Source organism: Pipistrellus kuhlii, unplaced genomic scaffold (genome assembly GCF_014108245.1).
Source record: "Pipistrellus kuhlii isolate mPipKuh1 unplaced genomic scaffold, mPipKuh1.p scaffold_m20_p_3, whole genome shotgun sequence".
NCBI lineage: Eukaryota > Metazoa > Chordata > Mammalia > Chiroptera > Vespertilionidae > Pipistrellus > Pipistrellus kuhlii.
In genome coordinates, this window is record NW_023425529.1 from 133,579,745 (window position 1) to 133,585,209 (window position 5,465).

The following is a 5,465-nucleotide window of genomic DNA, read 5'->3' on the forward strand; positions in this document are numbered from 1 at the left end:
AACTAAACTTCAACTGAAGAAAAGAGCGGGGTCTTTACAAAGTTGCATTTTGGTATTAGATATTTGAGAGGTTACAGAATGAAATGGGGGAATGGGCAAGGAGGGACAAGAGAGCAGGACCCTCTTAGCAGCAGTACTAATAAACAATGGACTTCAAACTCTAGACTTCTTCATCTTATGATTGACTCAGGAAAATCCACCCAATCTTCCAACACACACAAAGCACACACACAAGATTTTGTGACTAAGCAAGGGTGAGGCGAATACTTAATATTTCCTTAAAAGCAAGTCGCTAATTTTGAAGATTTCATTTTTTTATTTTTATTCATAATTCATGGTAACGTGCTTACACTAGAGAAGATTTTGCTTACCAAGATCCATTGACCGGGAACAGAACATTCACTATAATGAAATTCTAGACAACAGAAAGTGGATGTACTGTGGAGTTCTTTGGTAATGAGATTTGAAAATAGAATTTTATCAGCAGACTAATATTAGAATATTACAGCATAATGTCTGACCTTTGTTTCTTGGAGCCCCAGAGCTTCTTCCCCTTGTCTATTTCCATTTCTAATATCCTGAAGTCATTTCCTGTGTGCCAATTTTATAATTGTCCTACTGTTTAACTGTTCTGTCCATATGCAACCTCAAATGTATGTTCTTTCATCATTAATTTGGGAATGCAGCGTTAAAGTTAATTTTAGAGTAATTTAAATTCCAGTGATCAATTTTCTAGTGTCTTGGCTACCAGCCTTTTTTTTTTTCTTTTTCTTTTTCTTTCTGGTTTCCGCTCTTCCCATTTTATTTGAGGAAATAAAAGTTTCTTGATGTATTAATATTTTTAGCATCACTTTTTTTTATCTTGTACTTAATTCCACATATGTGGATGCTGTGATGATTATAGTATCTTTATATTTTCACCCTTTAAGTTATGTTGAAGTTTTGGTCATATCTCAAGAATATGGGTTTTCAGTAAAAATAAATAAATGCTATATAAGATTTCCAACTTCCATCAAATATTTAATATTTTATTTATGAGCCTATGGATTCTTTTTCTACATAATATATAAAAGTTACTTGATATCATCTTTTCTCATAAGAATTATAATTTCTTCATCAACTTGTCAAAAGCTATATAAACATACAAAAACATTTGGTGTTCAGGGGACCAGGCTTAAACTTGGGGATATATATTTAGAATAACATATGTTTTAAAATAACTTTATTGGAGTATAAGTTATATACTATAAAGCACACATTTGAAAATAAAGTCAATGAGTTTTGGTGAATATACCAGGTTATACAATCACCACTATAGTTAAAATTTAGAACACATTCATCATCCACAAAGTGGTACCATATCCCTTTGGCAGTCAAACTTTATACATCACCCACAAACTCTTAAACCAGCCAACATTCTTTTTTAAAAATATATTTTTATTGATTTCAGAGAAGAAGGGAGAGGGAGAGCGAAATAGAAGCATCAATGATGAGAGAGAATCATTGATCGACTGCCTCTTGCATGCCTCACACTGGGGACAGAGCCTGCAACCCAGGCATGTGCCCTTGACTAGAATCAAACCCAGGACCCTTCAGTCCACAGGCTAATATTCTATCCACTGAGCCAAAACAGCTAGGGCAACATTTTTCCCCTTATAGTTTTATCTTTTTTATAATGTCATATATTTGAAATTATTCAGTATTAACACCCTTCTAACATGGTTTCCAAGGTTTTATTCTCTAGGATCACTAGTTCCTTGTACAGATCAATAACTAAGAAGAAAAGTAATAAAAATACTATAGAAAATTTTGCTGAAGGTGCATATAGTTTTTACATGTGTCAGCAGACATTTGTTTTTCTCATTTCAATTTTTTTTCTTTAAAAGGAGTGAGTTGCCCTATCTTGTATGGCTCAGTGGACAGAATGTTGGCCTGCAGGTTCCCGGGTTGAATTCTGGTCCAGGGCACATGCCCTGATTGTGGGCTATACCTAATAGGGGTTGTGGAGGAGGCAGCCAATCAATGATTCTCTCTCATCATTGATGTTTATATCTCTCTCTCCTTTTCCCTTCCTCTCTGACAAAAAATGTCTGAATTGTGTTGGTAGGAGGGGTTTAAATGCTTTATAGACAAGAAAAAAACTGCATTACAACCAACTTATCACCATCACCTTCATCTTCATAATTTTCATCTTTGTCCTCATCCTCTTCATCTTCCTTTTTTTCTTTAAAAAATATATTTTCTTGATTTTTTTACAAAGAGGAAGGGAGAGGGATAAAGAATTAGAAATATCAACGAGAGAAACATTGATTGGCTGCCTCCTGCAAACCTTCTACTGGGGATGTACCCCCAACCAAGGTACATGCCCTTGACTGGAATTGAACCTGGAACCTTTCAGTCTGCAGACTGATGCTCTATCCACTGAGCCAAACTGGTGAGGGCTCTCCTTCCTTCTTTTCCTTGCTTTTTCAACCTTGACAATTCCCTTTTTGGCCACATCAAACTTTCCTTTAGCCTGGTATGCAGCCGTATCCTTTTTATATTTCTCCTTCAGCTTAGCAACTTTTTTTTCATTTTTTTTCACATCTCCCCAGTTTCTTTGAAATGTCACCAATGGATAGGCCAGGATGCTCTCCTTTGATTTTTGGGCTATAATCAAAACAAAACAAACAAACAAACAAACAAACAAACAAACAGTATAAAGGAGGTATCTTGGCTACATTGGGATCCTGTAATTTCCTTTTTGTTTTCCCTTTAGGAGGGATATAAGTTTTCATTTCTCTCTTATAACGGGCCTTGTCTGCCTTTGCCATCTCTTCAAATTTTCCTTTCTCCTTAGCAGATATGGTCTTCCACCTATGTGACCACTTCTCTGAGAAGTCCTGAAACATCTGGGTGTTTCTTCTTGTGTTCCTCCCAGCAAGTTTTCACAAAGAAAGCAAACAATGACATTTTGCCTCTTGGCTTCTTAAGATCTCTCTTGCCCATAATTAATTACTTTTCCTCAGTGAGCACAAGGTCACCTAGTGCCCAGCTGGCTTGCACTTACCCTGGTGCTGTCTCTATGTACTGAAATGGCTGTGTGTGTCTGTCCTTGGCTTTTATGTAAGGATCTGTATATATAAATATATGCTACATTTATTTATAGACCTATAAATATAAACCCATATATGTATTTGATTTATTCTTGAAATAATCTTGTCAATTCACTTTAGCAAAAGTTCGTTGTGTAAAACATTGTTCTAGTCTTGTACAGGATAAAAAGAGAAATAAATCACAATATTTGTTCTATTTAATTTTGGTATGAACATAATTATAGAAGTCAAAATGTAGATATAATTTGTAGGACAAGGAAAGTGTATAGGGTAAGTAGAAAGAATTTTTTGAGATATTAACAAAGTTTCACTAAAATTATGGCTTTGATTAGATGGGCCTTGGTGGATGGGTAAAAATTCGGTGGGTGGAGATGGGGAAGATTGACAGGCCAGGGAGAGAAAATGACATGAGAAAGCTAGGAAGGATTTTAAAAAGCAGAGAAAACTGTGCGGACAAGCTTGGCTCAATAAATATTTGTTGAGTGAATGAAATGTTAATGTCTATCCTATATAATAAAAGCCTAATATGCTAAGTGTCCAGTTGCCTGGTCGTCCATTCAACCAATTAAAGCATAATATGTTCATGATATGCTAAGGCTGCTCAACCACTCGCTATGACATTCACTGACCACCAAGGGGTAGTTGACCAGTCAGCCAGTTGCTATGATGTGCACTGACCAGTAGGGGGCAGACACTCTGACTGGCAGGTTAGCTTGGGTCTGGCTAATTGAGACTGAGTGAGATGGGCTGGACATGCCCTGGAGCCTTCCTGCAGTCTCTTCCTGGCTGGCCAACCTCCTGCATCCCTCTCTGGCCCTGATTGTGTACTAGTGGGGTCCCTCGGCCTGGCCTGTGCCCTCTCACAATCCAGAACCCCTCGGGGGATGTCAGAGTGCCAGTTTCATCCCAATCCCACAGGCCAGGCCAAAGGACCCCACTAGTGCATGGATTCGTGCACCGGACATCTATTGATAGTTTATTTATAAGCAAGTGCTGGTAAAGTGAACTTTAAATGGGGTTGTCATTAATCATGTATGTTGGATGGAATGTGTGGAAATAGAATTGTAAGAGACCCCACTTCACTGCCTGCCATTGCAGCCCCTTCACTGTGTCTGAGGCTTTCCTGGCCACACCTCTTCACTTGCCTGTAAACTGATTTTTCACCTTCAATGTTCAGTTTCATTTTATCTTCTAAAGAAGCTTTCCTTGATTTTCCTCCCCAGTCAGAGTAATATGCTCCTTCTCTGTCTACTTTAACATAGTATTTACATTGAAAACATTGATTTATGTGTTGTTCTTCACCTCTAAACTATGAAAAATTCAAGGATAAAAATTTTGTTTTACTGGTCTTTGCATAACTCGTTTGTAGATCTAATAGGTGCTCAATGCTAGTTTAAGGAATTAAACATTTTAAATTGAGTATGGGATTGATAATTTTCTCTCCTTTTATTTTATTCATTTTTTTCATTCTCAATATCATCCTATATAATAAAAGCCTAATATGCAAATTGACTGAACAGCTGAATAATCGGTGGAAGGACTGGTTACTATGATGCACACTGACCTCCAGGGAGAAGATGCTCAACACAAGAGCTGCCCCCAGCCTGCAGGCCCCAGGGCAGCCAAGGAAGGTGCCAGTAGGGGTCATCGGATCGCCCTGCCAGTTGCCTTGCAAAGGGAGGTGACTGGTGGCAGCAGGGGACAGGGCCAGTGAGTGGGCAGCACCAGGTCAGCCAAGGCAGGTGCAAGCAGGGGGGCCCTGATCACCCCACTGGTCACCCCACAGATCGGCCCTGATCACTCACCAAGCCTAGAGACCCTATCTCTGCATGAATTCCATGCACTGAACCTCTAGTAAGTTATAATTCTTTACCTAGCTGGGACTGAAGTGCCCATACACATTTCACGACTCTGCTTATGTTCTTCCATGTTCCCTCAGCCCACCATGACTTTTTGCTATGTCTCAGAGACCTGAATCCTAGACATGTTTCTTGTTCAAGTTTCAAGGCCTCTTTTATCAGAAGTACTTCTCCAAATCCCCCCATAAAGGAATATTATTCCTGCTCTGAATTCCATGATGGTTTTCTATATTACTCACTTTTCTACTTTTTAGACCCTACCTGGAGGTAGAATCAGCATTTTCTGTATCTTCAAAGGGCTATGAAGTGCTCTCAGAATAGGCACACATTCCAGATGTAGCCAATTTATTTATTTTTATTGAGCACTGACTATTTGTGAGACACTATGTTAACTGCAAGTTATTCAATAAATATTTACTAAACAAATGTTTCACTCACACTTTGCTTGGGGAAAAACTGCAGTGACATAGTGTGGGTAAAATCGAATTTGGAGGCAGAGATATAAAAAAAA

General features: G+C 38.3%; 1 pseudogene; it reads right to left on the minus strand.

The window, feature by feature from the left end:
* Window positions 1-2,123: 2,123 nt before the first annotated feature.
* On the minus strand, window positions 2,124-2,988 carry LOC118729663 (annotated as a pseudogene).
* Between the last annotated feature and the right edge of the window lie 2,477 nt (window positions 2,989-5,465).